The 22,226-nt window shown below is 40.5% G+C and overlaps 1 protein-coding gene and 1 pseudogene across 9 annotated transcripts in view; one reads left to right on the top strand and one right to left on the bottom strand.

Annotated features, from left to right (window-relative positions):
- LOC105468436 (STAG2 cohesin complex component) overlaps positions 1–22,226 on the top strand; it is a 140,581-nt gene that overhangs the window by 709 nt on the left and 117,646 nt on the right. Inside the window, exon 1 of one of the 9 annotated variants that reach the window (XM_011718596.3) lies at positions 8–102. The exons of 4 other annotated variants lie outside the window; for them this stretch is intronic. The gene's annotated coding sequence lies outside the window, so the exon portion shown is untranslated. Of the gene's footprint in view, positions 1–7; positions 103–393; positions 524–691; positions 774–22,226 lie in introns of those variants that run through there. 4 more of the 9 variants (XM_011718598.3, XM_011718594.3, XM_011718597.3 and 1 more) reach the window with 4 other exon arrangements.
- LOC105468560 (transcription factor BTF3 pseudogene) lies at positions 13,286–14,035 on the bottom strand (annotated as a pseudogene).

The following is a 22,226-nucleotide window of genomic DNA, read 5'->3' as shown; positions in this document are numbered from 1 at the left end:
CGCGGAGCAGCGCAAGATGGAGGCTCCGCTTCTCTGTGTAGCAGTAGATTTAGGTTCCTTTTCTCCGGCAGGCTCATAAGCCTAGGAGAGCCCGAACTGGAGGTGGGGTGGGGTGCGAGCCGTAGTCGGGGGAGGAAAGCCGGGAGGCTGTGGTTGGGGTTGGGGAGAGCGCGGTGTCGCGGTGAGGGGAAGGCAGAGAGCAAAATGGTGGTGCTGGGAACCTAGGGGGGAGGGGAGAAAGGAGGCTCAGTTGTGTATATTTGGGCCTCGGACCGAGGGAGGCGAGGGAAAATCTACTCTGATCACACCCCTCCCTCGTGCCCCCTCCCTTCTCCCTTCCCCTCCTTCCTTCCCTCCCTCCCCCCTCCCTCCCTCTCTTCTTCCCTTCCTAGAGAGGGAACAACATTCATGTGACGGGCCCCTCTGCTTCTCCCCCGCCCCATCATCTCCAGCGCGTGGTGGGGGAACTGCTGGGGAAGGCGATTGGCATCGATCTCTCCATCCCTTCCGAGGCCCGACTTCGGTCAGTTTTCTTCGGGCAACAATTTTCTAAATCGGCTGGGGTCTGGCGGTGTTGGCCCCCGCGCGCAGACCTTGCCCCGAAGGGGGCCCTGCCTGCCTGGCATGGGCGGAGGGGGGAAGGGCGGGAGTGGAAGGCTGTTTGTTGGGGGGTTTTGGCGCCACTTTTGTTTTAGTTTTAGTGCTGCTTTTCATTCCCACCCCCACCCGCACTGTCTTTCTCAAGGCACGAACTGAGCTGATCCTTGCCCCAGGTAGGCAGCCTGTGCGTTTTCACTCCACACTTTTATTCTTGCTCGGGGTCGACTTTCTTTTTTCTTCTCCCCTGGATCCGGAGATCTGCGGACGGCGATTTGGGGACGAAAAGGGTCGGATGGGCCGTGGGAGAGAGAAGGTGTGGGAAACAGCATCAAGTAGTTCCGCAAAACTTTGAGCCCCGTTCCCATTTTCTTTTGGCCTAGAATTGTGAACGTATTGTTGATTTCGGCCTTTTTTCCCCCCGTCGCGAGAATGTCTTGTTTTGCCTTTAGTTTTTTATAAACCGCTGTACTTTCGACATTTAGTTTCCGCTCCCCCTTGGTGCATATGTCATTTTATTTTTAATCCTTAACTGTAATGGGTTATCGTGTGATTTTCGTGCTTCAGTGCTCGGCTTTAATTTTTAATATTGCATTAGTAGTTTCATCCGGTTTGTGAGACTTTCTCTTCCGTGGCCTAGAATGTTTTTTATGTTGTTGCTTACCACCCCTCTTCTCTCTCCCTCCTTCTTTCTCTTGGATGTAGTTTTTAAATTGAGGGCCATGGTGTTGGATTAAATGTTAATTTACAGTTTACATGATATATCTATTGGAAACTTTTGATCTGTAAGGTTGGATTTAAGTAAACGAGACGCTTGTGTTGGTTTGCAATGGTTCCTTAAAATGCGCGGGCCACCCCCTTCTCCCACCGTAAAGCCCCATCTTCCCTTCACACTGGAGTGTAAATTCCATACCCCTTTTCTCCCACGGACCGCCGTATTTCACAGCAGCCACACCCTGTATTTGTCTCTGTGGATTGGACTCATTATCAGCTTAATTTAGTGACTCTTAAACCACCATGATGGGACTTGCTTAAGCACGAAGCTTCTTTTCCTGTTTAGTCCTAGTGGTTAGTGTCGAAAGAGGAATAATCGAGGTTTCTTGATGAAACCTAGTGCGGTCCAACCTCTGCCTTTTTTCTGTTGTCTTTTTTCCTACTCCGGGCTGTTGGCGGTGTCAGCACCGCTGCTGGGGGCGGGGGTGGAGGGGAGAAAGAGTCGGGTTACCGAAGTGCGTCATTCCTGGCTCTAGCAGGGCCTGCTCGGGAGCTGCTGGTGTTTGTTACTGTCCTCGCAGCACTTTTCTGCCAACCTTCTCTCTCTGCGTATTGGTTAGGAGCAAAAGCAGGAGGCGGTCTCCTAATTCTGTCTGTAGCCTAGCGCGTTACGTTTAAGGGTATATGTGAACTTATTTTGTTAAAAAAAAGGCCCTGGGAATTGGATGCATTTGTTTAATGACATATAATTCAGGTAGTTTAGGCTTGCTCTCATATACTTTACGATGAACAGTGGGGTTAATTTTCAACATTTTCAACCACTTACGTTAAAATGCCTGGTTTTCTTTCTACATTGATATCAATCTATAATTAGGGATCAGAAGGACCAGTTTAAGGTATGTAAGTGTTCAGCAGTTTTTCAAGTGGTTGAATTGCAGTTTTATGGCACATTATGTTAAATAGTCGATTTTTTTCGTTTTGAACTAAGGTGCCACGTTAAGTAAGTTAATTGCAAATGTTTAAGTCCGTTTTCATCACATTTCCCTATTTGTTTTTTTAGGTATAATTTTAGATATGCCCTTTGGGTTTTATGGACTTCGTTAAAATTCTTAAAGATGGTTATATCTTTGTGTTTAACTGAGTTCTTAAATTTATCACCTACCAAGGAATTGTGTAAGGCGGCTGTATAGTTACATTGTAGGATTTTGACTTCTTAACTTGCTAGTTTTTGATACTTTTGCTATCTCTGGGTAGAAGTGTACTTAGAGAACATAGTATCTTCCTCTTAATTATTTTTGAAGATAATAATGAGAGGAGGGAGTGGGTAGGAGGTAGGTGTGAAACAGAAGTGGCCTTGAGTTGATTGTTGTAGCTGGATGAATACAGAAGCGCTCATTGTTACTATCATTCTCTCTACTTTTGTGTATGCTGTTAAAAATTTCCATAGTTTAAGAGAAATTTTGTTTTGCAGAAGAATTTCCAGATTGTCTTACAGTCTTGGGGGTAATGACTTAAGTTTATATTTACATGTCAAAATTACTTGCATGGGAAGTTTAGCCTTGTGTAAGTGATTACACAATACTTGGCAAAACTTTCAAAAAAAAAAAAAACGTTTAAACAGGAACTAGTATAAAACAGGCAACATAAATAAAGTTCAACAAATTGGTTGAACTTTAAATGTTTATAGTTTAGCCTGAATGTGCTCTACTTTTAGTTTCCTTTTTAATTCTTTGAAAACAGGAAAATTCCATTTGCAAATTTTGTAAATTCTGCTTGGTGTCTATTTCATCAAGTTGGAGTTACAGTGAGTCAGTATGAAAGGGATTTACTATTAATAGGAGGGGCTTTGGCAGTTGCAGTAAGTGACAGTGGAAGGGATTGAGGTACCATAGGGAACATTCCTGGTAGAAAGATCTAGGTAGCTGAATTCAGTTTCAGGATTTGGTGTTTAATGACTAGGTAGAGAAGCGGGTTGGAAAAGAAATGTACTTATTAGCTATTCCTTCCCACTGTGAAGTAACTATAGTATTCTAAGGTGTATCAGAGACTGGCAGAGAGGGTGGAGTGGGTTCTTTTTTTTTTTTTTTTAACTGATATGAAAATGAGTGTTTACATTTAAAATGGTTTAAATCACCCCATGCCCCAAGGATCTGGTGCTATAACTAGTTAGAAGTTGATATGTAAAATATTTCAGTATTCTCTGTTAACATTCTGACCATTACCCATAAACAGTAAAAATGTGTTGCAATGAAAATCCTTGGTCTCCCTTAATTAGTGTATTCGTGAACTGCTCCTAAATTCTATTAAGGTAAGTGCCTTTTTTTTTTTTTTTTTTTTTCCGGCAGTTTTGTACGTTCAGTGTCAGGTTTATTTTTTCCCCCCTAGGAGATACATTTTAAAAATATATATCACAGTTCTGAAAGGAATCCAAAATAATGGATATATAATTTATAGCAAAATTTCACCCCAATCTGGGAACAGACATTTTATGACTGTTATCATTAATCTGTTTGTGTATTTCATATTCAGAATTTTAGCTTTAGAAGGATGTTAAAGGAAAATAGGTGACATATTTCAAATTTTTATTCATATACAAATATTCTTAGTAGATGGTAAGGATTGTGGCATCAGATTTATTTTATTGTGGTGAGGCAATAGCTAAACTAATACACCAACACATGATGACTTTGGTAACTTTCAAGTATATTTAGTTAGGATTTTTTAAAGCCCAAACGCTCAAATAAGATTTTCTTGAAATCAAATTCTACATTTCTTTTTCAACTTTATTGACTTCTGCGGTCACCTGAGGACTTATGAATTAAAATGAATGGGATGGGCTTGGGAGACAGGCTAAGGCTCATATCTATTCCTTTGGGAATTTAGGGTTAGATGTGAAAATATGCAGTTTAGTAATGCTTAATATTGTACATGTTTAACTGATACCACCCACAGTCATATGTGGGAAGGTAGTAAACAGAGAATAGCATAATCTTTCTGCTTTGGGTTCTTTATAATAGATGGCAGACTTCAGTTTTTGATGCTGCAAGTTGACTTTTGAACTTAAACCAAAATCGACTGGGCACAGTGGCTCACACCTGTAATACCAACACTTTGGGAGGCTGAGAGGCCAAAGTGGGAGGATCGCTTGAGCCCAAGGAGTTCAAGACCAGCCTGGGCAACATAGGGAGACCCCATCTTTACAGACAATTTAAAAATTAGATGTGGTGGTGCACACCTGTGGTCCCAGCTATTTGGGAAGCTGAGGCAGGAGGATTGCCTGAGCCCGGTAGATAGAGGCTGCGGTAAGCCATGATTGCGCCACTGCACCCAGCCTGGGCAACAGAGCAAGACCCTGTCTCAAAAAAAATTAAAAAACTAAAACTTACAGTTTACTATATAATGGAGTACCATTTTGGGAGTTGGGGAGAATAGCAAGGGAGAGGGATAGTCTCAGGTGTGGGCATCAGTATATACTGATGTTGGAGTATATGCAATCAGTATATACTGATTGTTGGAGAGGAAGGAAGGAACTTTAAAGACAGGCTATTTTAAAAGTGTTTGGCTGGGTGCCTTGGCTCACGCCTGTAATCCTAGCACTTTGGGAGGCTGAGGCGCGCGGATCATGAGATCAGGAGTTCAAGACCAGCCTGGCCAACATGGTGAAACCCCCATCTCTACTAAAAATACAAAAATTAGCTGGGCGTGGTGGTGCGTGTCTGTAGTCCTAGCTACTTGGAAGGCTGAGGCAGAGGTTGCAGTGAACTGAGATAGCGCCACTGCACTCTAGCCTGGGTGACAGAGCGAGACTCAGTCTACAAAAAAAAAAGTTCTTTATATTCTTCTGCATTGGCTATATGTTCAGGACTTTAGTTCGTGGTTCAATACTGTCCCTGTGTAATAATTCTTTATGTTTCTGTGTATCATAAATGATGGTTATCGTGTGTTCTGATCGGCAAAGATATGTGAGAAAGGAAAATTATCAGTTTGATTTTTCAGTCTCTTGAGTTGCCTGCTTTACGTTTAATTTACCCAAATTTTATATTTCTTCATTGTAAGTGGTGTTGCTTGGTGGAGTCTAATTTTTGTGTATATGCCTTTTAAAAATCTACACATCTTCAGCAGCTGTGGTTATCTGCTATCTGAATTGTGTTTTTAATGTATGCTTGCTATGGATCTTTGATACTCACCAGTAGACACCAAGGAGTCTTTACGTATGGTTATTGTAGTAAGTCAAGAAAAGATTTATTTATTTTTTGAGACGAGTTTTGTTCTTGTTGCCCAGGCTGGAGTGCAGTGGCGTGATGTTGGGCTCCCTGCAACCTTTGCCTCTCGTGTTCAAGCGATTCTCCTGCCTCAGCCTCCCAGTAGCTGGGATTACAGGTGCCCGCTACCACGCCCAGCTAATTTTTTGTGTTTTTAGTAGAGACATGGTTTCACCATGTTGGCCAGGGTGGTCTCAAACTCCTGACCTCAGGTGATCCACCCACCACAGCCTCCCAAAGTGCTGGAATTACAGGCAGAGCCGCTGTGCCTGGCCAAGAAGAGATTATTGAAATTGTTTTACATTCCTTCTGCTGAAGAAAGAGAGGATGAATAATGTCAATGGTGTATTCTTTTCTTTGAGATGGAGTTTCGCTCTTGTTGCCCAGGCTGGAGTGCAAGGGCGCGATCTCAGCTCACTGCAACCTCTGCCTCCTGGGTTCAAGCGATTCTCCTGCCTCAGCCTCCCGAGTAGCTGGGATTACAGGCATGCGCCACCACGCCCGTCTAATTTTGTATTTTTAGTAGAGATGGGGTTTCTCCGTGTTGGTCAGGCTGGTCTCGAACTCCCGACCTCAGGTGATCTGCCCGCCTCAGCCTCCCAAGGTGCTGGGATTACAGACGTGAGCCACTGTGCCCAGCTGGTCTATTTTTTATTACAGTCATGCATTGCTTAATGGCGGGCATACCTTCTGAGAAATGCATCTTTAGGTGATTTTGGTTTGTGAACATCATACAGTGTACTTACACACACCTAGATGGAATAGCCTACTACACACCTATGCCATATAGTAGGGCCTGTTGCTCCTAGGCTACAGTCCTGTACAGCATGTTGCTGTACTGAATATCGTAGGTGGTTATAACACAGTGGTAAGTGTTTGCGTTTGAAAACAAAAAAGATACAATAAAAATATGATAGAAAAGAAAAATTAATACACCTCTATAGGGCAGCTCCCTTATAATCTTATGGGACTACTGTCTTTTTTTTTTTTTTTTTTTTTGAGACGGAGTCTCCCTCTGTCGCTCAGGCTAGGGTGGAGTAGCGAGATCTTGGCTCACTGCAACCTCTGCCTACTGAGTTCAAGCGATTCTCCTGCCTCAGTCTCCCCAAGTGCTGGGATTACAGGTGCGTGTCACCACACCCAGCTAATTTTTGTATTTTTAATAGAGACGAGTTTTCACCATGTTGGTCAGGCTGGTCTCAAACTCCTGACCTCATGATCTGCCTGCCTTGGCCTCCCCAAGTGCTGGGATTACAGGCATGAGCCACCGTGCCCGGGTGGGACCACTGTCTTATATGCAGTCTGTTGTGGGCTAAAATGTCATTATATGGCACATGACTGTATTTTAATTGGGAAATACATTACTAGGCTTGATGAGACAAACTAGGGAGATTTCAGTAAGCTCTGCCTAATTTAAGGGACAACTCAAAGATAAAAGTCCTTTATAAGAAATAAGTTGTCTGGGCGTGGTGACTCACCCTCTGAATCCCAGCATTTTGGGAGGCCAAGGTGGGAAGATCTGTTGAGCCCAGGAGTTTGAGACTAGCCTGGGCAACGTAGGGAGACCCCATCTCTACAAAAAAATTTAAAAATTAGCTGGGTGTGGTTGTGCAGCCTGTGGCCCCAGTTACTGGGGAGGCTGAGGTGGGAGGATCACTTGAACCCCAGGAGGTTGAGGCTGCAGTGAGCCATGATCATGCCTTTGCACTTCATCCTGGGCAACAGAGTAAGGCCTTATCTCAAAAAGTTTAAATTCTGTTGTACATTATTCAAGGAGGGGGAAAACAAGTCCTATTTACATTTTTGCAAGAATAACTTTTGAAACCTGAAGCATTCTAAGAAACTTAGTTTAACTGCTATTTAAGTTCCTACTGTATATCAGTAACCTTGTTTTAATCTTCTGTTTAATCTTCTCAACCACTTTGCAAGATAGGCGGTCCTCATCATTTTACACATGGGGAAGTTGACGCTCTTAGAGAGTAAATGCCTTGTCCCAAGTCACATGATGATAATTGACGGCTTTGGATTCACACTCTGATTAGCCTGGCCTCAAAACCTTTGTGCTTTTTTGTTAAAACTCAGTTGTTTCCCTTACCTGGTTTAGGTCTTGGACTATCTGTCATCAGAGAGCATGCATTCTTATTTTAATTTTACAAAATCAAGACTCTTTTTCATGTATAGTGCAAGGTAAATACAGATTTTTACCCAGAGTCACATGAGTTGCTGCCTGAGGTCTATATTGTCTTCTTCTTTTTTTTTTTTTTTTTTTGAGACGGAGTCTTGCTCTGTCGCCGAGACTGGAGTGCAGTGGCCGGATCTCGGCTCACTGCAAGCTCCGCCTCCCGGGTTTACGCCATTCTCCTGCCTCAGCCTCCCGAGTAACTGGGACTACAGGCACCCGCCACCTCGCCCGGCTATTTTTTTGTATTTTTTACTAGAGAGGGGGTTTCACCGGGTTAGCCAGGATGGTCTCGATCTCCTGACCTCGTGATCCGCCCGTCTCGGCCTCCCAAAGTGCTGGGATTACAGGCTTGAGCCACCGCGCCCGGCCTATATTGTCTTCTAATAGTAATAGAAGTAGTTGAAATAAATCTAAGCGTTGGTTTTGTTTGCTTATGCTTATTAAAGTTTTTGGGATAATGAATTATATTCTTGAATTTTTTTGGGTGAAATCATATGAGACATGAAATGATTTCATAGATATTTTTTCTTTTATGTCATTTATGCTCTATTTAAAATGGAGATTGTCTCTGAGAAATGTTCCCCAGTCCTTCAGCTTGTTTTATTGAGTGGTTAGATTTGAAGTAAAACGTTCAGGCTAATCTTTAACAATTCAGCACTCTGGTTCTTTAGGGGGATTTTTTGTTATCTAATTGTACCTTGAAAATACTTTTTTATTCTATTAATGTCTCCTGTTGTTTGCTTATACTTCCTATTTTAGTTCATCTTTCACTACTAAGTTTTCTTTTTGTTACTGTTATCAGGTGATAAATAGTTAATATCAGGGCCCCAAGTTACTAGGTTCATTACTGATCGGTATCTTAGTCTCAGTTTTCTTTTTCCTTTCTGTTTTTTCCCCCCCTAGACAGAGTTTTCCTCTTGTTGCTCAGGCTGTGGTGCAGTTGCACGATGGGCTCACAGCAACCTCCACCTCCCAGGTTCAAGCGATTCCCTCACCTCAGCCTCCCAAGTAGCTGGGACTACAGGCGTGTGCCACCACGCCCGGCTAATTTTTTGTGTTTTTGGTAGAGATGGGATTTCCCCATGTTGGCCAGACTGGTCTGGAACTCCCGATCTCAGGTGATCCACCCATCTCCACCTCCTAAAGTGCTGGGATTACAGCCGTGAGCCACCACGCCCGCCCGGTCTTCCTGTTTATTTGTTATTTGTTTTTTTTTAAATTGTAACTGAAGTTTTTTTTTATCTGAAGGAATTCTGGATGTTGGACGTCTGACCTAAGATAAATTTGTGGAGACAAGGAAAACCAAATGTATCTATTTGTGCTTTTCATTGCCATGAGTCAAATTTATATATTTATATTGATCATTCCTTTAAGCTTTAACATGTAGGAAATACTTTTTTCTCAGGTGATGAACAGCAAGCAGTCTTAGACTCTTTGTTCATTGAGGAGTCTTTTCGTCCATATTTCCCCCTTTGTATTCTAAGAAAATCAAGAACTGGTGTTCCATGACAGAATTACTCCCCAAGGCATCCATCATATATTATAAATTAGTTTCTCCCCTGCACATCTAGAAAGATATTAGTTAGGTATTATTCTTGGGAGACTTCAGGAAATAGTCACTCAAGTCATTTTCTGAGTTCTGTAGTCAAGTCATTTTCTGAGTTCTGTAGTTAACATGAGGAACACTGGTTGAGACAGGCTGCTAGAATATTAAGGGACTTGGTTTGGCACTAAAGTTTTACTTTTCACTGTCACTTTCCCGTTAGTAACTCTAATATGGCCTCTATTACAATTCGTGATACAATGTGAATGCTGTTGATACTGCTATTGCTGTGGGATAAATTGGTTAGTGTTGATTTCAAGCAGTGCTGCTTAGTTTTTTGGAAGAATTTAATGTGGGACATTAAATGCATCATTTTATTTATAAGAAGGAATATTGTGGGAGCACTGTTCATTATACAGTTCAAAATCTTCTATAAGAAGTCACTGACAGTGACTAACATTAACAAGAACTAATACTAACTGAACTCTTACCATATGCCAGATACTCTTAAAAAATGCTTTGTGTGTATTAGCTTACTTTATCTTCATAACTCTATGAGGTAGGGTGACCATATGATTTATTGTTCAAGCCAGGATACTTTTGAGCCTGAAAGGGATTGCTTCTTGGCCTTTTGGCTAAGATCAAGTGAAGAGTGAGTGAAAGGGGGCACTCACCAAATGGCATGCTGAGATAATAGCAGAAACTAGGACTGTTTGAGAGAAAGGATATATGATGACCCTAATTAATACCTTCTTTTTCAGAAGAAACTGAAGCATAGAGAGACCAAATAACTTGCCCACTTAGTAAGCATTAAGAAGGGATTTAAAACCTCTGTAGAGGCTGGGCACGGTGGCTCATGCCTGTAATCCCAGCACTTTGGGAGGCCGAGGCAGGTGGAGCACCTGAGTCAGGAGTTCAAGACCAGCCTAGCCAACATGGTGAAACCCCATCTCTACCAAAAACATAAAAATTAACCAGGTGTGGTGGCGTGTGCTTGTAATCCCAGCTTCTTGGGAGGCTAAGGCAGGAGAACCCCCTGAACCTGGGGGTGGAGGTTACAGTGAGCTGAGATCGTGTCACTGCACTCCAGCCTGGGCGACAGAGCGAGACTCTGTCTCTAAAATAAAATAAAATAAGACCTGTAGGGATTTCCGTGGGAATGAAGGTGATTTAAATTATTTTAAATTGCCATATTCTGGGAGTTTGTTTACTTTTACCCTTTTGGGGGAGTTTTTATTGGTACGTGGTCGATAGTAAAAAGACAAGATAGTGTTTTTTTTTAAAATCCAGGAGAATTTCCAGTTGAATTTTTTTCAAGTGGCTGTTAGACTGAGGTGATTATATTGTCTTAATGTTGAAAAGCAACTTTCCTGAGGGCCACCTAAGTTAAAACAAAACTCTAAGATAACCAGTACGTATTATTCAGGTTCCTTTTACCATTTTCTTAGGAAGAAATGTGGATTGTGGAAATTTTTTCTGAGAAGACAGTAGAAAGAAGATGAATCCTTTTGTGACTAGGGAGAAGTGTTACTATAAAAGAAAGAAAAATATTCAGTTTAGAGACTTTTGAAGGTAAACTGATTCTGTAGCATAGTTTGAGAGTTAAGTCTTACAGAGGTTGATATGTCATTTCATAAAATAAATATTCCTCTTTTATTGCGATTTTTAAAGCTATTTTATGTTTCTGGCCTGTTTATGCTTGTGCTGTCACCTCAAAAAATATTACTGAAGGTGAATTCAAATGTAGAGAAGTGATTTTGGCACAATTGTGGAAACAACTATATTGTAAACTAAGATCTTTTTTTTTTTTTTTTTCCTTTGACTGGGAGTGAATGGTAGTATCTGATCTTAAGGGCACTTCCAGTTTTGTTTTCATACTTGGCTATTTTAATAGTTCATTGAGTAATTTGTGTTTTTTTTTCCCCCTAGCTGGTTGACGTTTGGAGGTTTTGTTGGTGTCACTATCATTAAATAGGTCCGTTTAATTTTTAAGGTCTTTAGTTAATTGAAACCATTATGAGACAAGATATAGCTTGAAGGGGGACTGCATTTCTGACCATATAAAGGAATTTGTGGTCTGTGTAGTGACTATGGGAGACAAAAGGTTATTTTGGGGAGATTTGATTTATTATATAAGATTAATGGGCTGGGCTAGGTGGTTCATTTCTGTATTCCCAGCATTTTGGGAGGCTGAGGCTGGTGGATCGCTTGAGCTCAGGAGTTCGAGACCAGCTTGGGCAACATGGTAAAACGCCCCCTCTACCAAAAATACAAAAAAAAAAAAAAAAAGAACCCAATCAGCCTGGTGCGGTGGCGCTCACCTGTGGTCTCAGCTACTCAGGTGGCAGAGGTGGGAGGATCACTTGAGCCTGGGAGGCGGAGGTTGCAGTGAGCTGAGATCGTGACATTGTACTCCAGCCTGGGTGATAGAGTGAGACCCCCACTCAAAAAACAAAAAGCAGTAGTAAAATAAAATTAAAGAAATGCAGTTGGATTTTAAATATACTATATTGGTGGTTTTTAAGCTGGGGTCCATGGGTGGGATAGAGATTTGTGAACCCTGTCAAATTATGTCCAAACTATATACATGCATTTCATAAGTTTCTCTAGGGTTGTTAAAATCAGCTGGTATTTAAAGTACTTATGGGGGACTGGGTGCGGTGGCTCATCGTGCCTATAATCCCAGCACTTTGGGAGGCTGAGGCAGGCAGAGCATGAGGTCAGGAGATCGAGACCATCCTGGTCAACATGGTGAAACCCCGTCTCTACTAAAATACAAAAAACGAGCCTAGCATGGTGGCGCGCGCGTGTTGTCCCAGCTACTCGGGTGGCTGAGGCAGGGGAATTGCTTGAACCCAGGAGGCTGAGATTGCAGTGAGCCGAGATTGCGCCACAGCACTCCAGCCTGGCAACAGAGCAAGACTCCGTTTCAAAAAAAAAAAAAAAGAAAAAAATAGGCCGGGAGTGGTGGCTCACGCCTGTAATCCCAGCACTTTGGGAGGCTGAGGTGGGCAGATCACCTGAGATCGGGAATTCAAGACTAACCTGAGCAACATGGAGAAACCCCGTCTCTACTAAAAATACAAAATTAGCTTGGCATGGTGGCGCATGCCTGTAGTCCCAGCTATTTGGGAGGCTGAGGCAGGAGAATTGCTTGAACCTGGAAGGTGGAGGTTGCAGTGAGTTGAGATTGCGCCATTGCACTCTAGCCTGGGTGACAAGAGTGAAACTCCGTCTCAAAAAAAAAAAAAAAGTACCTATGAAAGATGGGATATACAATGGTAAACTAGATTATGTAGTCTCTGCCCTTAGGGAATATAGTCAGTTGGACTTTGTCGCTACAGAAGTGTTAAAAAATACCTATTGAAATACTGTGTATTGGGTTTACTCTACATTAAAGAATATTGGGCTAAAACCAGCCATCAATGCAGTTTTGACATTGTGTTCCTAATTTGAGATTAGTGACAAATACTGAAAAATTAGGGCTTCACTGAAAAACTTTAGGGGAAAAATAACAACTGAGAAAACATACAAAACAACTGAGGGCTTTAACGTAGCCTTGGAATGCTTCAGTCTTTGGCAGTTGGTTGTTAATAAACTAAGTTAAAAGAGCCCATGATCATCATCTTTTTTTTTTTTTTGAGACAGAGCCTTACTCTGTTGGCCAAGCTGGAATGTAGTGGTGCAATCTTGGCTCACTGAAACCTCTACCTCCCGAGTTCAAGTGATTCTCCTGCCTCAGCCTCCCAAGTAGCTGGGATTACAGGCACTCGTCACCACACCTGGCTAATTTTTGTATTTTTAGTAGAGAAAGGGTTTCACTGTGTTGGCCAGGCTTGTGTTGACCTCCTGAGCTCAAGTGATAACCCCTGTCTTGGCCTCCCAAAGTGCTGGGATTACGGGCGTGAGCTACTGTGCCCGGCCCCATGATCATCTTATATATGCAATTACTGTTACCCAAAGGTTGATACCCTCTTCTTTTTTTTTTTAACTAGGCAAAGAACTTTATTAACCTTTGTTTCAAACTTGATTCCCAGGCTTCTTCGGCTTAATTAGCTGCAAAGAATGAATTGTGTATAAGCAAAAACTGAAAAGAGCTGCAGTGTCCAAGGGGCTTGGGCTTAAAAATATTAGAGATCTAGATTTTATCAGATCCATAAACAAAAATTTCTTAAAAAGCAGTCATAATATAAAATAGCAGCTCCCAGTAACTTCTTCAAGTTTTATCTTCAGAAGTTGACTCAATTCAGTTTGCCTCATTCTTGGAAGCCTCATCAAAATTCTCCGCAAGATCTGGAACTTCATCATCATCATCCTCTCCAGTAGCAAAGTGGTGCTTTTCCATCCACAGATTGTTTGGGCAGAGCTTCGGTCAGTCTCCTTAAACTAGTCAGACTATCTGCACCAAGCTGGTTTAAGATGCTGGGTAGCATTTCTGTCAGCTGCTTCGCCTCAGCATGGCCTGTAATGGTGAAAGTGTTCGCTGCCAGAGATGCCTGAACTTTAGGGTTGTTAAAGTAGATCACTGTTCCTTGGTTTGTAAACATATTCACCTCTTCAATACCAGAGATATTGTTTATCCCTAACTTCTTTAAGGAGAACCGAAGTTTTTTATCATCTGCTGTGGCTGTTCTGTGAACCACCTTCTTCTTTCTGCGAGCAGTTCCTTTCCCGCCAATGCGCACTTGTGCCTGCAGTTTGGCGAGTTTCTTCCTGGTTCACGATTGTTTCTTTCATCTTGTTGGAGCGAATAAGGGGCCGCGCGGGGGACTAGGGTTGGTGCTCAGGGGATCTTGGGTGGACCAGCTGAGATCAGGCACACGCACACGGGGACGCAAGATGGCAGCTCTTTTTTTTTTTTTTGAGATGGAGTCTTGCTCTGTTGCCCAGACTGGAGTGCAGTGGCGTGATCTCGGCTCACTGCAACCTCTGCCTCCTGGGTTCAGGCGATTGTCTTGCCTCAGCCTCCTGAGTAGCTGGGATTACAGGTGCGTGCCACCATGCCTGGCTAATTTTTGTATTTTTTGTACAGACGGGGTTTCACCATGTTGGTCAGGCTGGTCTCGAACTCCTGACCTCGTGATCCACCTGCCTTGGCCTCCCAAAGTGCTGGGATTACAGGCATGAGCCACCGCACCTGGCCTAGTATTTGATTTTCATTTCATTCACTCGCCCACACACCCATCATATAAAATGATTGAGGTTTGGTATACTTGAAGTACTTCCATTTCAGGATTGGGAAATACGATAATCTTTTTCCTTAGATTTCCAACCTTTTTCTCCTTTTAAAAGCAAGGAGAATTTTTGCACTCACCAGTGTGTCTACTGCCTTGTACCTAACTTGCAAACTTTATGGTGGCTAAATATTATTACAAAGAATGTGTTTAATATCTTCTTACAAAGCTAGAGGCATTTTTTTGTGGTCTAAAGAAATAGTATTAAAGATAGGAACATGAACCTTTGAGAATTTCCCTTCTACACTGTTATAAAGAAGAAGATAAAGTGTAGGAAATATTATTAGCAAAACCATAATATTTTTTCCTTTGGGATATGTCCCTCCCTGTTTCCACCACTCATTCAGGCCAAAAGACATTCCTCAGACTTTACTCCTGGCAGGAGAATTGAGGAAGTGGTGGTAGTCATGGCTGGCAGGGAAACAGAAGCATGAAGGTATGTTTTTGAAAAGCAAACTTGTCAATTACAAATGGATTTTTCCAGTTGTGAGTATATGTACTTTTTTTTGAGCCGGAGTTTCGCTCTTGTTGCCCAGGCTGGACTGCAGCCTCTGCCTCCTGGGTTCAAGCAATTCTCCTGCCTCAGCCTCCCGAGTAGCTGGGATTACAGGCATGTGCTACCATGTCCGGCTAATTTTGTATTTTTAGTAGAGACGGGGTTTCTCCATATTGGTCAGGCTGGTCTCGAACTCCCAACCTCAGGTGATCCGCCCACCTTGGCCTCCCAAAGTGCTGAGATTACAGGCATGAGCCACTGCGCCCTGCCATATATGTACTTTCTGAGTTTTGGTTAAATATCAGTGCATAAAGTGCTACTATTCATTGAGGAATATTCAGTAGTTATATTCATATTTGGGTATTCTAAATATACTTGAAAAATTTCAGAGGGATCATTTGGACAATATGGGATTTTATTAGAAAAGTTCCTATAATAGGATATTCCGTTGCTAATCCTTTCAAGTTAGACTGAAGCAGTTTTCTAAGTTACTACAGAAAAATAGGTTTCTGCCGGGAGCAGTGACTCACACCTATAATCCCAGCACTTTGGGAGGCAGAGGCAGGAACCCAGGAGTTCCAGACCAGCCTGGGCAACATAGCAAGACCCTGTCTCTACCAAAAATTCAAAAATTAGCCAGGCGTGGCAGTGTACACCTGTAGTCTCAGCAACTTGGGAGGCTGAGATGGGAGGATTACTTGAGCCCAGGAGGTTGAGGCTGCAGTGAGCCAAGGTCGTGCCACTGCACTACAGCCTGGGTGACAGTGACTCTTTCTCTTAAAAAAAAAAAGATGAAATTAAATTTAAAAAAAAGAAAGATTTCTAACTTGAGGCAATTATGTGTGCATGTATGTATATATAGTGTTTGAATGTACAATATTGGCAAATATCCAGATTTATCACTTATAACAAGATTAAACTTTTCAGTCTAGGAACTGTTTTCATCTGATTTTGAATCCTTGTTTCATTGTACAGTGTATATTATACAGGTTCTCAAATGGTAATTGAATTGAAACCTTCGATTTTTTTTAAAGAAATGTAACCCTGCATTATAATTGCATTATTGGTATTCATATTTAAAAGCTGATGTTGGAAGAAAAATAGTTTCCTATAGTTGGTTTTGCATTAATGATAATGTTTGTATCGACAGGATACCACTTATAGCATTTTCTTACTATATGACAAGTTGTACTAGGTTCCCTAACATTTAATTTTTTGTTTCTTACAACAACCCTGTTGAGGTCATTTACTGAGGTTCCGAATTGTTAAGAGACTTGCCCAAGATCACTCAGCTAATAAGTGACCAAGCTTACTTTTTGAATCCAGTTCTGCCTAATTCTAGAACACTTCTTTACATGGTGATACACTGCCTCCCAGTGGGATGATTTATAGATTTCATAGTGATACTTTCCTTGGGGAAAGAGAATAAAAAGGATACAAGAACTCTAAATGGAAAAGACAGAGGAGGAAGTTAAACTTCTCATAGTGATCAGGAACCTTTTGGGGGATTAAGTAGGAGAAAAGCTTATTTTCAACCGAGAGCTGATGGATGTTTAAAGTTGCATGTGATATGTTTCATGTTTTATAATAAACATCAAGTAGCAGCTAGAAAACGCTTAGTCGCAGGGAGATGATAAAGTTTCTTACACTGTACTGATGATAAAGTTTCTTATACTGTACTGTTGTAATCTTGAGTAAAGTGGTATCTGAATTAATTTTAAGGAATTAACTTTTTTAGAAAATAAACTTTGAAACAAAATGTTAATCTAAAGCATTGTCTCCATAGTAAAGAACAATAATTCTAATAAGAATAATCTGTTCATGTAAACTGGTCTAGGTTAGGCAGCATTATGATTCCAGTTTGTGTTTTGGTTTTCATATTCCAGCCTCCCTTTTCTGCTGCTTTTTGTTTTTTTCCTCCAGTATCTTTACAGTTTCTATAGTTCTTCATAAAAAGTAGAAATGTTTTGATGGTGATTTCCTTATTTTACTTTTATGCTATTACTGCTAAGAGTAGACAACCTTATTTGTGAGGCACTGAAATAGAAGTGATTTCAAAAATTAATCCATTTTATGACTCAGAAACATTTCCTTTAAAAATAATGAAAAAAATAGAAAAATTAATGCATTTATATTTCCCTACAAGCCTGTGAGGTGTTGGTGCTATTATTATTTTCTGTTTGTGTGTGAGGAAATGGAGGCATAGTGAGCCTAAACTTTTTCTAAGCACACACATACTTAGGAAGTGTTGGAGCCTTAATGTGAACCCAGGCAATCTGGTTCCCAAGTTTTTTTTTTTTTTTTTTTTTTTTGAGATAGGGTCTCATTCTGTTGCCCAGACTGGAGTGTAAGTGGCACGATTACGGCTCACTACAGCCTTGACTTTCTGGGCCCAAGTGATACTATTACCTCAGCCTCCTGAGTAACTGGGACTACAAGTGCATTCCACCAAGCCCAGCTTATTTTCATGTTTTTTGCAGAGATGGGGTCTCACCATATTGCTTAGGCTGGTTTTGAACTCGTAGGCTCAAGCGACCCGGCTGCTTTGGCTTCCCAAGTGTTGGGATTACAGGCGTGAGCCACCGTGCCTGGCCACTAATGAGTTATTTTTTATTTTTTATTTTTTTTTACTTTAAGTTCAGAGGTACATGGCTAGGTTTGTTAACGTAGTAGGTAAACCTGTGGTTTGCTGCACAGATCATCCCATCACCTAGGTATTAAGCCCAGCTTCCATTAGCTATTCTTCCTGATGCTCTGCCCCTCCCCCACAGCCCCAGTGTGTGTTGTTTCCCCCCATATGTCCATGTGTTCTCATCATTCAGCTCCCACTCACAAGTGAGAACATGTGGTGTTTGGTTTTCTGTTCCTGAGTTCTTAATGCTACACTGCCATACTGCTGATCAGTGGACAATAATGGGAGTGGTTTCTTCATCTTGGCAGTGTACTTTTAAGTCCTCTATTTAATTGTGGAGTATGTTTGTGCATCCTTATAGGAATTTTAGGGGATAGCAGAGGATTGGGCAAATCTCTAATCCTCAAGTTTTCCCAGCTGTAAGTAATCCCATTTGCCTTATAGGTTATTTATAGAGACTATAATAATACAGGTTGAGCATCCCAAATCCAAAATCCTCCAAAATCTGAAACCGTTTAAGCATCCACATGATGCTCCAAAGAAATATTCATTGGAACATTTTGGATATGGGATGCTCAACTGGTAAGTATAATACAAATAACATTTTGGATATGTGATGCTCAACTGCAAAGTGTAATACAAATAATCCCAAATCCAAACAATATTAATACTTGGATTTTGGAATATTTATATTTGAAGCACTTTTGGTCCCAAGCATTTTGGATAAGGGATACTCAACCTTTACTTTTTCTGGGATTTTTCTGTGTGCCAGATAATAGGCTGAGGGTTTTGCTGGCATGATAGGCCCCCCAGATAGCTCAGTAATTCCATTTGTTGAGTACATTGCATGTGTCAAATACCTGAGGTAATATACTACCTTTAGTTATTACATGATAGGGGATATTATACCCGTTTTATGGATGAGAAAACAACCTAAAGAAATTCAGTAATTTGCTCAAGTAGGTTTTTACTTTGTGGCCTTTGTACTTGCTGATCCCTCTGCCTGACTGGGTTACTCATTTCTCCAGGATATTTTGCTCAAGTATTACCCTTTCAGTGGAACATTCCTTGGCCATTACATATAAAATAATATCCCTTGCTTTTCCAGCCCTCCTTTTTCAGTTTATTTTGCTTAATATTACCATCAAACATACATTTACATGAGTTGTCTTTTTCCCCAATCTAGAATGTTAAGTGAGAGGAAGGATATTTTTCAGCTGCCTTTACATTGCTTTAACCCCAGCACCTAGAACAGTGCTTGGAGTGTAGTAAGTATGTAATATTTGTTGAGCTAATGCTTATGTGGCATCCAGAGATAGATACGCTGGACTTATTTGCAAGCTGATCCTGAAGTAAACTAATTTCATATTTAACAACCAAAATGGGCATTCCTTAGAAGGGAAATGCTGTGGCAGGTGTTTGGGCCTATTTTGGTTGGGAATTGGGAGGCAATCGAGTCTCCTGTAGTTTTTAGAGGCCTATTCTCATGAATTGCCTTGAGTTCCAGGAGGAGTATATGCCTTCAGCTCAGCTTCTATGTTCTGTAGAGCCTTTTATCTGTTAGTACAGGTCTCTTAAAGCTGCTGCTTCTTACTTAACTTGCAACCCCTCATTTTGCCTAAAGATTCTTTGAGTGACCATTTATAGTGTATTTGTGATGATCACAGCATGGAGCTTGATGTGAAGCAGAGGGTTAGCTTTGAGCAGGGGGATCCTAGCTTTGCCATTTATAATTTAGTAGGAGATAACATACATACGTACGTTTCTAGGTACATAAATATGTGTGTATATTTTTAAAATGTGTTGTACTGAAACTTTCAATAATTATGTTTTGGTTAATACTTAATATTTTGATAGCACATAGTTTTTCTGACGTCTTGGAATGCATACCCTTTTCTTTGTTTCTGCTTCTCAAAACATTTCTTGCAATAATGTATGTAGTTGGAACATAGTAGTAATAATATTTTACTATACTCTTGCATCCAAATGCAAGCTGATTTTGGAGAGAAAGAGACATTGGATTTTAGATATATCAACCTTAAGTTGATATTATGTAACTGTGGTTCAGCAGAGATAAGAGCAGGAGATTTTTTTGGGATCATTATGCATGGTGTACATTGGCTTTTGGTGGGGGTGATTAGAAATAAAGAGCCGAAGGGTCAGAGGTGAAAACATCATGCTTAACTTGGCAGGAGGAAGAAGTAGGATCACTGATAAGAGTGGTCAAAGAGGTAGGAGAAAATTTAGGATAATATAGCATACAATCCATAAGCATCTCAAATTTGAAAAGAATCCAGATGGCATGTTCTCCCATCTGGGAGATGCTTTTAAATTGTATACAGTATAAAAACTGTTCTTCCAATTATGTCAAGTTAAAATTATCTTTAAAGCTGATATAATCAACAATTATCCTTATGTAGATTGTTTTCTTTGTCGCATCTCTTGGGAATTGCGTTCTTCTCCCACACTGGGTCCCAGGTTACAAATAATAGGTTTAAGCTGGGAAGTGGTCAGGGACAGGAAGGGAAGGCATATTTGGCTTTATTGAATTCTACAAAGTCAAATAAAATTGTATTGGAATTATTTTACATGCGACATTGGTGTTAGTGTGGCTGATCAAAGAATTGATTGTACTTAAATATGCAAATAGTATTAGGATAAAGCAATACTGCAATTTGATGTCCTCTTCAGAATAGCTCTGAAAAATATGATTGGAATTTCTGGAGTCTATTTTGAAAGGAAAAACTTTTTTCTTTTTTCCTTCTGTACTTCATGTGAAATAAGTGTGTAGGCAACTACTTTAGTTTCTTTAAGTTTTGTGTAAAAGCTAACTTGGGTAGGAATAATGCTGGAGATGAGTGTCTTATAAAAATCACTTCATTTTTCTGCCTCTTGAGATAATATTTTACAGAGAATTATTATCAATATGAAAAACCACTCATAATTCTACTTTCCTCATTCCAGAAGGTTTTTTAATCTAATTTTGGTAAAATATATATAAAAATTGCCATTGTAACCATTTTAAGTATACAGTTCAGTGGCATTGAGAACATTTACATTGTTGTGCAACCATTGTCATCATTCATATCCAGAACTTTTTTTACCATCTCATAATAAAACTGTACCCATTAAACAATAGGGCCTTGTTCCTCCCTCCTTCCCTCGCTGCCTCCCACCTCCCAACCCCTGGTAATCACTGTTCTACTTTCTTTGTATTTGACTATTCTAGGTATTTGGTATAAGTGGAATGATACAATATTTGTCCTTTGTGGCTGTTTCATTTAGCATGTGTTCTAGGTGATACATGTTGTAACGTTTATCAGAATTCATTCCTTTTTAAAAGTGAATAATATTCCATTGTATGTATATACCATATTTTGCTTATTTGCTCATTAGTTGACAGATACTTGGGTTACTTATACCTTTTGGCTATTATAGCCATTATTCAAGCATGAATAATGGTGACAGGAACATTGGTGTACAAATATATCTGTTCAAGTCACTGCAGTCGATTCTTTTGTGTACATACCCAGAAGTGGAATTGCTCCACAAATTATGAGTACCTAGTATATGGCAGGCACTGTGCTAAGCACTGGGGATGTAGTAGTGAAAAAGAGGGGCCTGGTTCTTGCCCTGGTTCTTGCCACCGTGCCCGGCCCGAATTTACTTTTGAATATGATGTGAGGCAGGGCTATACAGACTTTTGTCTTTTTTTTTTTTTTTTTTTTTTGCTGTATCATAAACCAAAACCAACTACTTTCCTTGTACATTTGTCTGTTTCTTTATCCTCATTTTTAGGTAGCAATACTTCTACAAGTGGCTTTATCTTTTTCCCTAATTGTGTCCAGCAGTTGGAATCACGCTGTCAGTCAGCATGAACATTTTTAAAGCTCTTGGTAACTGAAGTTATATTGTTTTCTAATAGGGTTGTACTGATTTTACAGTGCCACCAGTGCTGTGATACATGGTAACCACATTATCCTTGCTTGCGAGATGTTATTTTAAACACTCCATGCAGTTCCTCAGATTTCTTTAATTTGCATTTCTTTGATTACTAGCTGAAATTAATATTTCCCCTTGTTTTTCAGCAAGGTATTGTGAATGTGACCGACAAACTTAGGTTTAACCTGAAAGGGTCTTATGAGTATACAGTAGTTTTTAGTAAATTACTAGCACTTTTTTTTTTTTTTTTTTTAGTATTAAGTAGATGTATCTAATTCTTTTAAATTGAGTTTGTGTATTTTGTAATCTCTGTTCACCTTATTTGTGGTTCTCCTAGTTCATTTCAATTTACTGCTTAGGAAACCTGAAGTAATCTATCCATCCTCTTGTTTAGCCTAGTAGTGCTAAGTTGCATTCAGTGGATAGCCAATTCGTGGATGAGCTGAGTTCAAGTGTTTTGTAAATAGAGTATGAGAGAATCAGTGGGAAGAGCCCAGATGTTTTTTTTTTCTTACTGTAGTGTAATCTTTTTAGCGGTGAAGCCTATAGTGAAATGAGATTTTTATTAGTAGCTTAGCCTGCTTCTTGATAGTAATGGTTATTTATAGTCATGAGCCGGATGGA

Source organism: Macaca nemestrina, chromosome X (genome assembly GCF_043159975.1).
Source record: "Macaca nemestrina isolate mMacNem1 chromosome X, mMacNem.hap1, whole genome shotgun sequence".
In the NCBI taxonomy this organism is placed as follows: domain Eukaryota; kingdom Metazoa; phylum Chordata; class Mammalia; order Primates; family Cercopithecidae; genus Macaca; species Macaca nemestrina.
This window is presented reverse-complemented; position numbering and strand designations above follow the sequence as displayed.